Source organism: Candoia aspera, chromosome 10, assembly GCF_035149785.1.
Source record: "Candoia aspera isolate rCanAsp1 chromosome 10, rCanAsp1.hap2, whole genome shotgun sequence".
NCBI classification, from domain to species: Eukaryota; Metazoa; Chordata; class Lepidosauria; order Squamata; family Boidae; genus Candoia; species Candoia aspera.
This window is the reverse complement of record NC_086162.1, coordinates 9,088,908-9,104,436: the sequence shown is the minus strand read 5'-3', so window position 1 is coordinate 9,104,436 and position 15,529 is coordinate 9,088,908.

Genomic DNA, 15,529 nt, shown 5'->3' with positions numbered 1-15,529 from the left:
AGGCTCGAGGGGAGGGGGAGGAGGCGTGGCTTCCTTGGGGCGGAGCGGGCTTTAGGGAAGATGGACAGCAGCGGCTGCGCGGGGAAGCGCAAAGGCGGGAAAGTTGAGGATGCGGGCGGCGGCGGCGGCTTCTTCCACGCCGAGCAGAGTTTCCGGTGCAGGCAGAAATGGAAATGGTGCATCTCTTCATACACCGGTTGAATTTCTGCCTGTTGTAGTTATAGGATTCCTGCTGATGGGGATCGCGGGGAGAGCTGGGTACACTTTGCATGCAGTGTGGTCTGAAATATGAAATATATTTCATATATACACACACACCCTGAAACCTTTGGATGCCGGCACGAAAGAAGAATGCCTCATTCCCTGGGCAGCCTTTTGCAGAACCTTTTCTTGCTTTCCCCGCCCGGCACCTGCCAGGCGTGCTGGGTTGCGGTGCCCATCAGCCGGTACTTCGTTCCCAAATCAAGCTTCCGAGAGGCCAGATCGAGCATGCTTCGGCCCACGCGCGCCCGGGATCTGCAGGCGGTTCTTCCGCATCCTCCCCCGGCTGGACAAGTTGCGCTCCCACCTTTCCCTTTCGTCCCCCATTCATCCGCCTGCGGGGCGGGCAGGCGGCTTTGAAAAGAGAGCGGAGCAGGAAAGCAACCCCCTGGCTTTGCGAGGGAGGCTCGAACGGCCGAGGGATATTTCTGGGACGCGCCGCCGAGAGGAAGGAGGCGGCGGGCTGTTTTTACCCGGCTTCCTGCTCTTGTCAGTTTTTTTGACCATAGATGGTAAAATCGACAGTCATTGGCATGTGGAGACTGGAAACAAGCAGGCGTAGAGCTGGCCCGGAGCTCTGAAATTTGTCAGCAGAGGCGTCTGCTCTATTTCGAGGGTTCAGAAATAGGGGGAGGAGCGGGGGTTGCTTGCTGGAGGAGGGGGAGATTTGAGGCTTGCACGCGCAAGAAATGTGGAAACGTTTAAATCGAGTGTGTCGATGGATGGGCTGGAAAAGTGCAGGACTGGAAGGGGAGCAGAAGTCCATTAAGGCAGATTCCCCCCCTCCCCCCCAGTCCCAAACTACAGCTGCCAACATATGGAGAAGCAGATGCCAGCCCACTTGATGGGAAGGGGGGGGAAGGGGGGGAGAAGCTGTGTTGGTCCAGGGGTGCAATAAAAGGGTGTGCAGCGTTTTGGATTCTCCAGAATTCTACATCAGGCGAAATGCTACCAAAAAAATGGGATAACCATGGGATCATTTTATTTTTTATAATGATTGTTCTTATGAATTCATTGTTTTTATCTCATTGTTTGATGCCACCCAGAGTTGCCTTGTGCGAGATGGGTGGCCATATAAATAAAGAAGAAAGAAAGAAGCAGGAACAGATGAACATTATATATAGAAGACCTAGCTAATCTTTAAAAAGCAACAAGTGGGGCCAGACCTGGTTAGGGCTTGGACGGGAGACCACCAGGAGATCCCAGGGCTGTAAGGCAGACTGCAAATGTTGAGAAGACATTCCGGAAGGAGGCAGGAGCAAACCATGTGACTATGGCAGCTAAGCAAATGCCATGTCCGTGTCCAGGTGGTCAACTGGAGTCGAGCTTGACTGGCCTGGGACTTGATGCCCAGGGAGGCGGCAGCACTTAGCTGAATTTGAAGAGTTAAGTGGGGTTGGACCTGATTAGTGCTTGCAAGATCACTAGGAAGTCCTACATTGTAGACAAGATTGAGAAGGTGAACAACAGTCCAGAAAAAAGCTTTACTTCCAAACCAGTGTTCCTCAACCTTGGCAACTTTAAGATGGGTGGACTTCAACTCCCAGAATTCCCCAGCCAGCATGTTGCCAGGAAAACTACACGGTATATAGTCACAAGGAGTCTCCTTTTCTTTTTAAAGCGATAGTATCTGCCATTCAAACACAATCTCATAATGGAGACTTGGCCTGAAGGCAGTGTCAGTTTTCATGCTGTCGGCGTCTTCAAGAATTGCTTTCTCCTATTCAGAAAACAGTCTATTTCTACTTTTTGGCTTGGTAGAGAGCAAAATAAACATTACAGTCTTTATGCCAAGATAATAATTTGGGGTAAGGTACTAGATAAGAGAGAGCCAGTTTGGTGTCATGGTTTAGGCATCAAGCTCGAAACTGGGAGACCGAGAGTTCTAGTCCTGCGATAGGCATGAAGCCAACTGGGTGACCTTGGGCCAATCCCTCTCTCAGCCCTAGGAAGAAAAACCACTTCCAAAAATGCAGACTTAAAAAGCACAAAGCTCAGTTAAGCCAAATTATGTAATATCATCTAATGGTTGGAAAGAATTAAACTGAAAAATTGATGGGAAGGTCAGCAGGAACAAATAATTTTCTTTCTTTCTTTTTTTAATACTACTACTTCCTTTTTTCTTTTTCTTTTCTACTTCTCAGATATTTCAACTTTTGTTAAACTTGCTTCATCTATCCTCTAAAGTAAAGGTAAAGGTTTCCCTTGACGTTAAGTCCAGTCGAGTCCGACTCTAGGGGGCGGTGCTCATCTCCGTTTCTAAGCCTTGGAGCCGGCGTTGTCCGTAAGGACCCGTCCGTGGTCATGTGGCCGGCATGACTACACGGAACGCCGTTACCTTCTACTCTTCCCTTTTTATCCATCTATAAAGTAACAATACAATGGATATTTTAATATTGAGTAATTAGCTTAAGACCGAAACTATTACCATATAATTAATACTTTGATGTGAGTTGCAGTGGTTTTTTTCCTTTGTCTAATACTTAACTTTGGATGGAAAGCTAAATAATTTTATGCTTGAAATATTGATCTTCTAAATAATAATTAATATTGACAGAATGTTTACCTTTCTTTCTCTATTTTCAATACCTTAAGCTTTTTAAACAATCAAATGTCGATCATCTTTAATCATTTTATATAAATATCACTGCATTGAACAATACAATGTATCAAGACTTATAACAATATAATCAAAGGGGGAAAAATGGATGGGAAGGTTATCTTTACAAAAACTAAGGGTTTTCAGGGATGAAGGCAATACCAGCTGGGTCACAGGACACGCTAACCTATAGCTGGTGTAACCTACGGTTTGCTGAGTAAACCCTAATCTAGCAGGCATCATAGTCTGCCCAATGTTTTAGAAACCCGAATCCCTGGGTTGGCATTGCATGCTAAGTCACAGAGAAGCAGCTGCACTGAAGTTTAGCATGCTGTGCGAAGCCTGTCCCTGGGGAATTCCCTCCCTTGGCCTCACACTACTGCTAAAAACTATTTTCCAGATTCCAGGCTTTTAAAGTTTCCAGAGCTTAATGATTAGTTTATCTCTATGCCACAGTTCTGAGTTAATGGGATATGCTTCACTTTTATGGTGACTTTGTTATTATACAGTATTATTCACTAGAAGATAATTTGAAGAACATTCTTTTGGGAAAGGCACATGTGTACATTTAAATATATGGAAACATTTCTACCAGGCCAGCTCTAAGAAATCATCCTAATTTGCAGTCGCTTTCAACGGCTTTGAATAAAAAAAAAGTTTTCTGCTGGCACTTATAGCTATCTGGAGGTGGGAGAGGAAAAGCTTAGGCAGCATTTTGAGCAGGACCCAGGTAACACCGGATACTTGCATCTGGTCACCTTTCTAGTTCCCTCCAGTGCCTTGAATAGATGCTCCATAGGCCACATTGGGAAAAATAGTAACTGTCCTATTTATAGCAATGGACTATGTAATTTAGCAGTGTGCTATCTACATTGGAACACATGTGGCAGAATCTGGGAACTGAATAAGCCCGACACATCTTTACTGCATCCACTTCTGAGCACCAATTTTGGGGAAGGACATTGACAAGCTGGAACATGTCCTCAGGACAGCCACCAAGATGATAAGGGGCCTAGAAGAGACAACTGATGAGGGAGGATTGGAGCTGTTGGATATGTTTAACTAAAAGAAGAGAAGAGACATGGTGGTTGAGTATTTGAAGGGCTGCTATGTAGAAGATGGAGCAGAATTGTTCAGAACTGTACCGGAGGACAAGACAAGAACCAAGACATTTAAATTACAAGAAAGCATTGGATTGGATGACTGGATTCCTGACTTGAAAAGGAGTAGGGCTAGATTTCTAAGCTCTTCCCAATTCTTCTCTTCTGCAATTCTTTGATCTAGGTGTGGGGAAAGGTTTTACAAAGCCTCTTAAGCAGCTGGGCTGAAGTTCAAGGACCTTGGATAGTTCCAGCAAGACCACTTGGGCTTTATCTCAGGAGCAGGCAGCTGATACCCTCTAGATCGGTGTTGCTTTGAGATGCATAGACTTCAATTCCCAGAGTTCCCCAGACAACTTGCTGGCTGGGGAATTCTGGGAGTTGAAGTCCACACAGCTTAAAGTTGCCAAGGTTGATAAACACTGATCTAGATGCTGACCGCTAATCAGGCTCAAGGCATTGTAAAGATTCAATTTCATTCTTCTCCTTCTGCCAAAAGATGGCCACAATGGTCTTTGTAAGCAAGCCTTCCCCAAATGTACCTTCCAGAATTCTGGGTCAATTCCCAGAATTCTCAACTCCCAGAATTCCAAGTATCATGGTCAACTGGCTGGCTAGGAATCCTGGGAGCTGCAGAACGAAACATCTGTGTTTGTGGGAGACGGCTATAAACTAACTTGACTATTGTCTCACTCCATGCACAGACATTAAATTCAAACAGTGTGATTTAGGATGGACTTGTTCCATTACTTACGATATCCTTAAAATACCTAATTCTAGGAGACAGTAGACAAATAGAGAGAAATTCCTTCCATCCATTCTTAGGTAATTTCACAGGCACTTAATTTCTGCAAAGAATGTAATGTATTTCCTTTCCTCCATTTAGCCTACGAGCACACCCCCGCCCCCCAGCTTCTCTTCCTTGAAGATCTACTGCCCTCAAGAGGAATGATGTGCTTCAAATCAGAGTCATTTGTTCAAGAACAGCTAGTGATTTGTGGTTAGTAGGATGCTCTGTATTTATGATACAACCACACTGGAACAATCATCTTTACTGTGGATATAGTTAACTTGTTCTTATTCTTAGAAGGGTGCAGGATTCCTCTGACCCTGATGTAAATACATAAATAAAATTAACACATAGTATTTTGAAACTGTTTGTAGCATTTACCCAATACTGTAACGTGTTGGTCAATTATTCCCTGAGTTAAAGACTGATAAGGTGGCACATTAACATCCTCCCTTTTTAAAAAAAGAAATATTTTTATCGTTGAAATAGTGAAATACAAAAGAAAGAAAATAAGATTTAAAAATTGCTACTGAATATAGATTAAAAACATTATGAAACATTTTCCCCTTCCCTTCCATGTGTCCTCCCAACTGCTGACTGCAATTTAGATATTTAAATTTTACACAGAATGTCAAAGATTGTTGCTGGTTTCTATTTAAGTCCTAAAAACCATCTTCCAAATGTCTAAATTTCCCTTGTGCTGTGTGATGTGTTATCTGTAAGTGCCTGCTGGAATTTGGTTAAACTTCTATTATGGGCATATCGCATCAGTTTTTGCCATTGCTGCATATTCTTCAATTTTAGTCTTCCAATCCTGTAGGCATCTCTTTTCCAGAGTTGTGCCAAGTTTATCCTTGCTGCTCTCAACATATATCTTAATAAATTGTGATATTTTTTCAGTTATGTGTTCTGGAATTGTATCTAATAAAAATATCTGGAGTTTCCATTCAAACTTTATTTTTAGGATTTTTTGAATATGTGGATGTATTTCTTTCCAGTCCTGTTAATGTCTGCCCGCATTTACATCTGAGCTGTGCATGTCAACGGGATAGCAAGGATTATTGGCCACATTTCATATTTCTCTTCCTTCATGAAGCTCATTGTAGCCTACGTGAGGGTCATTCTATATACAGAATGACCATAACAACAACAACAACAATAATATAATACCAATAATATAATACCATAATACCAGCTTAGGTTTTGGAGTAGAAACTGGAAACTGGAAGCCAGCCAGATGACTTTGGGCCAGCCCCTCTCTCAGCCCAACCCACCTCACAGGGCTGTTGTGGGGAAAAGAGGAGGACAGAGCATTATAAACATTGCCTTGAGTTGTATAAAATAAAGGTGGGATAGAAGTCAAATAAACAAGTAATTCTCGATGATGAGAATTTGTGAGCTGGTAAGCTTTTTTCAGGCCACTGAGCCAATTAGCAAAATGATTTTATGGATGTAATTCTAGGCTCTTGGGCTAATGCTTTGCTTAGCAGAATTTGAGATTGTATTACAGGGAAACCTCATTTTCTTGGCTTCACTGAGGGGAGAGGGTGCCTGATAGTCCCATCTGTGCATTCAGTAAGAAAGTATAGCATTGCAGCAATGTACGCCATTTGCGTGATGATGGTATTAATGAAATGATGCAAATTATACCATTTGTACTGTAAATTGAGCCAAATGATTGTGATTTGTGTCATGAATGGCAGAAAGAATGTCATAAGCTGCCATGGAAATAAGTTGGATGTGAAATCCATTTTATCAAGATCCGCTAAATTGAGGTTTGGCTGTATTATTCTTGTAATGATTATTATTGCTATTATTGATGCATTATTATTGCTAGATTGTTTATTATTATTAATAGATTGTTATTATTGATAGATGATGATGATTTAGGGCTTTGCAGTGCTTTGGATTTGAAGGGGAAAAGGTAGTTAGGAGGGTGTGGGCATATGATTGTAGCACTTGTTCGGAGCTTTGCACAGTCCCCTTGTTTGTACTTACTGGGCTCAGAGGCTGAGAGAAAGGCATTGACCCAAAGTTGCCCAGTGAACTTCATGGCTGCAGGTGGACTTGAAGTGGGACTCTGATCCAACACCTTCAATCAGGAAGTTAGGATTCAGCCATGGAGATCTTATTTGTAGGCATTCTCGAAGCTTTGTCCCCAATTCCCCATCACCCATCAAAAGCCTCCAGAGATTGCCAGTAGTTTTGCAACCAATGAGAGTTTTTGTATGTGTGCCTTTGTAATGATTGCCTATTCTGACATACTCAGTCTCACAAGGGGTTTCTTTATGAAAACTGATTTATTGAAAGAATAGTATGCAAATACAAAGAAAGCTGAGAATGAGCAAAAGCGCGCGAAATACAAACTAAAAACCCTTGCTTTCAAACCAGTCCCGCCCTTCCTCCCTCCTAGCAACCACCCCCTCCCAGGTGTTAGCAACCGTTACCCACATCGGCCTGAGAAAGTAACCTTGAACAGAGTCACTAACCCAAACATACATTCCACAGTTGCAGGAAGAAGATTACAGCCTGGCACGGCTGGAAATTTCCAACCCGCAAACACGGGTTAGAAAAGTGACATGCGAAGCGTTACGATGTATACAGAACATTGAAACGATGAACATGACAGCCTTTGAATTAGGGTTGACTCCTGGCAACTGCCTGGACAAGTCCCTGCAGTTTTCCTGGCAAGATTTCAGAAATGGTTTGCCATTGTATCCTTCCTAGGGTTGAGAGACAGACTGGCCCAACATCACCCAGTTGCCTCTGTGCCTAAGGCAGGACTAGAACTCATGGCCTCCTAGTTTCCAGCCTGGTGCCTTAACTGCTACACTAAAGTGGCTCAATGAAATTTTAGTCTCATTTAGAACATCTAGTATATGTATATGTATAGAATATGTACAGTATATATATATGTGTATACAAAATCCCCTTGTGAATAATGAGACTTTGGCCACTCTTTATTGACAAGGGGATTTTGCATACACACACACACAGAATGTGTGTGTCTATATATATGTATATAAGTAAAGGTAAAGGTTTCCCTTGACATGAAGTCCAGTCGTGTCTGACTCTAGGGGGCGGTGCTCATCTCCGTTTCAAAGCCGAAGAGCCGGCGTTTGTCCGTAGACACTTCCGGGTCATGTGGCCGGCATGACTGAACGGACGCTGTTACCTGCCCGCTGAAGCGATACCTATTAATCTACTCACATTGGCATGTTTTCAAACTGCTAGGTTGGCAGGAGCCAGGACTGGCAGCAGGAGCTCACCCCGTCACGCGGATTCGAACCGCCAACCTTCTGATCGGCAAGCTCAGCAGCTCAGCGGTTTAACCCGCAGCGCCACCACGTCCCTTTGTATATGTATGTGTATATGAATCCCCTCATTATCCACAAGGGGATTATTTACCCCCCCCCCCTAAATGTTCTGTTCTCCAGTGATCGTTTTCAGATTTCATTTGGCAGGGGGATGAACCGAAAGCCTTTTGTATGCATTTCTTAATCAGATTTGCTCTTGCGTCTCTATTGCACATCAATCACCTACTGTATAATCTTTATCAGCTCTCCTCACTGGAAGCCTAGCTACCTCTGTCATTTGCTCCAGAGTTATCAATTGCTCCAACTTTTGTTTTCTGCCTTTGAGCCTGGTCTACCACACCGTGGTTATCAGTTGCTCTTTAATGGTAGAAAGCCTATAGTAGTTGGGGGTGTGCTGGTCTGACTTTTCCAAAAACAATTCAGGGCCTAGAAAAGCAGCCATTGTTATCACACCTTCCAGGGCTTTTCACATTGTAAAAGGGCAATTTATGACAGCCTACCTTCTGAACCATTCAGAAAACAAAGGTTGGCTAATCTTTCCACCCTCACCCTTCCTAATCTTCTGACCCTCACCCTTCCGAAGAATTTCTGGGTAGCATCAGGTCTGAAAAGCAAGGAAAAATAAAGACAAGACCTCAGTCTTGCTCAAGAAAAGTGGAGCAATACCTCCAGAATGCTCATATGAATTGATTGTAGTACAAGGTCAGGCCACGCTTTAGAAGTCATCTGTTCTGTCTTGTTCCAGAGTACCAGACATGGAGTAAAAGATTAGAATGAGAGGACAGCAGGTTATGAATGCAACCAATGGATCAACATTTGGTTGATCCAAAAAGCAGACCCTGCACTTGCAGGAAAGTGTTAGGAAGAAAATAATAATAATAATTCCTAAAAGTAACAGCAGGTGTGCAGTAGAACCAATGAGACCCCAAAAGTGGTGGGCTCCGCTTTAATTTGAATTCCTGGGCAGGAGCTTGATTTGGAAGCCTAAATAGGCTCTTCCACTTCCTGAATTGTATTATACCAGTAACCATCCACAGGGGCAAAACTCAAAGACATTAGAGCAGTGTTTTTCAAACTTGGCTGCTTTAAGATGTGTGGACTTCAACTCCCAGAATTCCCCAGCCAGCATGGGAGTTCTGGGGAATTGGCTGGGGAATTCTGGAAATTGAAGTCCACACACCTTAAAGTGGCCAAGTTTGAAAAACACTGTGTTAGAGTAAGTCTTTTAGATTTGGTGGATGTTTGGACACTCCTGCTGAGAATTGGAAGTCAGACCACTGATAGAATCATAGAATCATAGGGTTGGAAGGGACCTTGGAGATCTTCTAGTCCAACCCCCAACTCTTTGATTGTGGTTTATAAGCTCCAAAAGTGCTAATTTTAACATCCTGGGACTTGTACTACAATGCAGCTAGGGATTATCAGATGTGGGAAGATGGCTTTAAAATGCCCTGCCAAACTAGGTTGTATGGGATACAGTATGTATGTATGTATACATGTATTTAGTTATTTCCATTCTTTTATACAGATCATCTTGAGTATTGTCTAATCAAGGACCTCAAAGGCTGACAGGGAAAAGATCCAGAAACATCAGGCTAGCTTCTTGACTCACAGGGAGAGACCATTCCCTCCCCCCAGAACCAATATAATCCAAATCATGAATGACATAAGGAGTAAATCCAAGAACCCAGTATGAAGATTCTCACTTTTAATATGCAGATTTGCATACAAAACTTAGAGAATGTTTGTTTTGATTCGTTTTCAGGGTTATTTTTGTTAGATTTTATTGCAGTAATATAAAATTGAGAAAAGAAATATAAACTGTATCTTCTCTTACCAAATAACAATTGTTTTTACTAATCTGCTGATTCTCCTCATAATTCCATCATATTCCAAAGACATCCCGATTGAGGATTTCAATTAAAGGGCCTTCAAATTAGTTGACGACTGAGTTTAAAATCATGTCGTTTTTCTCGTAGACCAGGTGGCGCGCTTCTTCCAGTGCTGGAAATAGTCCTGCCTCAGCCCAGTATGGATGGACTGGTTACCTTTATGCCTATAGAAGGAATAGAAGTCAAACTGGAATAGAAAGTGTAACCTGATATGCAACACTAACTTCTGTCATGCCTGGTAATTAGATGACTTCACTAGAAAATATTGCATTTCTCCTCTCCAGTGGAATGTGTTGGCATAATGCGATATGTGGTCAGGAGCCAAGGTGTGAACTCTTCCCTCTAAAAATAATTTTCAGATGCAGTTTCAGATGGGTTGCTCTCAGGTCAATTGAAAGATCTCAAAATATTTTCTGAGCTATCGACTGAGCCTCAAAGAGTTAGGGTAAGCAGAAGGTTAGTGAATAAGTGAGGTTAGTTGGGGGCTGTTGCCTCCATTGTGTTTGTTGTTATTGTTGTTGTTGTTGTTTAAAAAATTAAATTAACAATTTTAAAAAGCATATGAGCCACAAAGGATAGAGGCATATAAAAAGTAAAATACAATTAAGATAAAAGTAAATTAACATGGGATCTGAAATGACAGAGATTATAGGTGTTCAATATATCATGTCAACTATCAACTGTGTTGACAGTGATATAACTATGTTATATCACTTGTTAAAGGAAGAACTAAAAATCACTCTCAAACTTTAAAGTAAGAATACCTGGTTAACACAGTACCTTGTTGCTAACTAGAATAATAAACTGTAATAATTAAAATCAACACTGGAAATCAAGTATCTCATGCAACTGAAATATAGACTCTAAATGCAGAAAAACTTCAGTTTGGGGTATGGTACAAACCCCTATATTAAATTATAGTCCAAAAATGGTTTCCAATTAGAACTGAATCCTACATCTGTACTTTATATGTTGTTTTTATTGTTTATTACCCGGAGTCACCTGGAGTTGGGTGTATATATGATAGGTGACAGATAGATAGATAGGTAGAAGATAGATAGATAGGTAGATAGATGATAGATAGATAGATAGATAGATAGATAGATGATAGATAGATAGATAGATAGATAGATAGATAGATAGATAGATAGATAGATAGATAGATAGATAAGGTAGATAGATAGATGATAGATAGATAGATAGATAGGTAGATAGGTAGGTAGGTAGGTAGGTAGATAGATGATAGGTAGGTAGATAGATGATAGATAGACAGATAGATAAATAGGTAGATAGATAGATGATAGATAGATAGATAGATAGCACAAAGCTAACTAACCCTCCTTGTTGTGATTATATTTAGCCCCTCAAAAATAAAGAGCTGTGCCCAGATGAAATAAAGGTAGGAAAGTGCCAGTGGACGTCAAGAAATAGGTGGGTGAGTCAGATTATTTTTTTAATTTTCTAAATTCCATGTTTTCAGAAAAGTTTCATAGAAAAGAAACACATAATACTGCTTTCCTAAAAATATACAGAGCTATTTTTAAAATCTATTTTTATAAGCCAAAGTTGCAATTGTGTTAATTTTATATCCCTGTTGTCCAATTCTATTTTCCTGGTTTGTACAGAAAAAAAGAGAGAAAAGGAATGACAAAGTTTGTCAACAAATGGAATATATTATGATCAGAGTTCCTTATTCAGATTGAGGTGATCAGAGTTGGACATCCAGACTGAAGAAGTTCATAGCTCCCAGCAACACTTAACTACATCTACTGCTGATGTGGATATGTTTTGCCTAAACATTAAGGTACAATGAAAATCAAATGCTTTTCCTGCCTAGTGTCCTTGTGATGTGATAGACCTCAATGCCAAGGATCCCCAAGCATTATGCAATTACAGAGAATTCTGGGAGTTGAAGTCCCACCCAGGAAGAGGAGAGTCCCAGCGTGGGAGAGGCCGAGATAAGTTCTAACATGAGCAATGCACATGTACCTTCTGTAGATACCTTGGCTCCCAAGACCGACAAGAACCATTGCTTCCGTGTGGCCAGCTGTGGATCCAATGGCACTGCTGTGTATTCACTCCACTTCCCAACCTCTTTCCCCATTTCTTCTCCAGAGGATATAATTTACTTGTGCTTGAATGGAGTGGTTGTTCCTTTCCTTCCATGGGAGTAGGGGAGAAACTCTGCCCCCCTTTTCAGGCCCGGGCATTAATTTGGAAGCTGCCTGCCTTGCCTTGGCCTATTCAAGAAGACATTATCTAAGATGCTTTTGTCTGCTCGCTTCTGCTCAACCATTCATCCGAAGAGCAAGATAGGTCCCCTTGATTCTTTTCCCACGCCAGAAACCCCTTTTCCTTAGTAGCTCCCTCACTTCCACTGGGTTTTTCTTTTTTTGTGAGAAAGGAGCCTCGGCTGAGCCAAACAACCAGGCCGCATGCATCTGGGACGTCAGTCAGCTTTTCGCCTAAAGGATGATGAGACCCATAGTTCGTGTCCCCCTTACAAAACGGGACCACTGAACTATGCTGGATGGCTGTTTGTCAGGCTCTGATCGCATCTGATGAAGAGTAAGCTCAGGGAGACTGACTTCACTTCTTGATTGGCATAAGCCCATCATTTATCAGTCACTCACACCCCAGTCATCTCCTGTATGGACTACTGCAATGCGCTGTACATGGAGCTACCCTTGAAAAGCATCTGGAAGCTGCAGCTGGTGCAGAATGAGGCGACACAGGCAGTTATGGGCGCCTTTAGGGCTATGCATGTAACATCTCTGCTGCACGAGCTGCATTGGGTGCCGGTGTGCTTCCAGGTCCAGTTCAAGGTGCTGGTTTTGACCTTCAAAGCCCATCATGGCATGGGCTCAGGTTACCTGAGGAACCATCTTGTCCCAGTCACATCGACCCGTCCCACCTGGTCTGGCAGGAAGGGCATGTTGCGGACCCCGCTGGCTAAAGACTTTTGACTGGCAGGGTTGAGGAGGAGAGCCTTCTCTGCCGTGGCCCCCGCCCTGTGGAACATCTTGCCCCCCGAGATGAGGTTGGCCCACATTCTTCTGGCCTTCCAGAAGAGCGTCAAGACCTGCCTCAGCCAACCAGCGTGGGGGTCCAAGAGTGATGGGCAGCCCTGGGGGTGGTTGGTGGCTTAAAGATGCTCTTTCCGCCTTTTAGTTGCCCTCTTTTACCTTCTTCTATCTTTTGTACTTTTTGTATTTTTATATAGTTTTTTATGATTTTTTTAGTTTGTACGCCACCCAGAGTCACTTTTATAATGAGATGGGCAGTGTATAAATTTAATAAATAAATAAATTTAGTTCACCTCCCTTTGGTTCCAGATCACCAGCCGCTTTTCATACTGTTTTGTTAGGTGGGTAGAAAAGCATTTCTATCACAGGGATAATCCCTTTTGTTATTTTCAGCCCACCACCTCCTCCTGGCCCTTTGGCTCTCTTGAGTCGACAAGCAGTGCCTGAGTCATTCGTTGTGCAGCCTTCCTATCCACCCGCCTCTGAGAATGACGCTTGAATTCTTGAACTTTTGGCCTGGGAAGTGCATTGAATGGGTGCCAGAACGATGCTAAGGTGGTTGCAAAGAAGGGACAGCCCTTGACTTCAGAGTCCTTCCCAGCATCAGCAAAGCAAGACGCTCACTTCAAGCCAAAATTAGAGATCTTATTAAAGAGCAAGAAAACAAACCATGGATATCTAGGTCAGCCCCACAGCAGCAGCAAGCGCCGTAGCATCACTTGAAACTGCACTCAAAGAATCCCAATATTAAATTAAAAAAAAATTGAAATGGCCTGAATCTTCTGAGGTCACTGTACTAGTCCTCACTTAACTACCACAATAGGGACTGGAAAACTGGTTGTTGTGGTGCAGTTGTTAAGTGAGTCACCATGTGACCAGACCTGATTTTATGACCATTTTACGATGGTTGTTAAGTGAACCACAGGTCGTTAAGTGAATCCAGCTTCCCTAATAGACTTTTTTTGCCGGAAACCAGCAAAAAACGTCATAAACTGTGATCACATGACTGCAGGACACTGCAGCTGGTCATAAGGGTGAGCTGGCTGCCAAGTGCCTGAATTGCGATCATGTGACTGCAGGGGGGGTCCAATGTTTTGCAACGGTCATAAGTGCAAGTACAGGTCATAAAGCACGTTTTTCTGAGGCCATTGTAACTTTGGGCCATCGTTAATGATTGGTTGTTAGTGAGGACTACCTTGTATGTCATAAGTTTCAATGTTCATTCATGTGAACTCACAGGTAAGTTAATGTTAGGTGCAATTATGCAAGATTTGTTTGTTTTTTAAAGAATCATGTTTTGGTACCTGTGGTCCAAATCACACATTGCTTGAAAAGGCTGCTGAGCTTAGCTTTCATGTGACATGAGGCTCTTTACATCTACTTTAAATAATAGGACAATGCTGAGAATATCTGGATGAGAAATGAATGAATTTGAACATGCCTTGAATGCTCTTCTATCTTGTGTGACTAGTCCCAATTTCCTTCCACGTCTCTGGAATTAGGGAGAAATCAAGAGAGGTAGGAGTGGTGGATGATGACAGGCCAGAATTGATGGGAAAAAGTCTTCTTCCTTCACTTCCACCTGGACTCCTACAGATGACATTAAATCTAGGAACTTTATCGTATTTCCATACAATCCTTTCTACCACAGGAGCCCAATGCAGTTTACAAGCAGATGAGTTTGAGGCCATACAATAAAACCAACAATACTTTGGAGACCACTGGGACTACTGAGTCCAGTCCCAGGAAACCAACTTAAAGCATCCATGACAGATGGCTGTCTAACTTCCACTTGAAGACATCCAGTGAGGGATGTTCCTACCACTTCTCTGGGGAATTAGTTGCACTGTTGAATTGCTCATAATCTTAGGGCGATTTCTTAACAACTGGGACATCATTTCCGGTAGCTAAAATCCATTATTCCTTGCCATGCAATCTGGAAGAATGAACAAGTCTTACTTACCTTTATGCAATGTTCCTTCTGGTTTTTGAAGAGTGCTATCGTATCCCTCCCCAATCCTTTCCTCAAGGCTAAACATGCCCAGCTTTTCCAGTCTCACTTCATAGGACTTAGTTTTTCATCCTCTCATTGTCTTATTGATCTTCCTTAAACCTGTTTCCATTTCTCTGAATCCTTCTTAAAGTGTGGTGGCAGGAACTAGATATAGACCAAAGCAGAATGAAGTTAAATGGCCTGAGGTCTGAAAAACTGTTCTGATATGTTAACCCTCTGGCTTGGTGCATGATGGCAATTTATTGGGATTTTTTTAGGACCTCGCTTTAATGTTTGGAGGGTACCAACAGCATGTCTTCTCAGACAGTGAGTAGGACTGTTGCCTGTGTTTTAATTTAATTCCACCCACTGATCCACTGTCTCTAGCTTAACTTGAGCAATTGCCTCTTCTCCTACTTAATTATATTCAGTTCTGCATGCAAATGACTTCTCCTGTTTCAAAGCAATTTCTAATCTTCTTCATCTACCAAAATACTGAGCTGTCTCTCTATCAGTTGCCATAAAATGGTGACTGTAGATCTAAGCTGCCC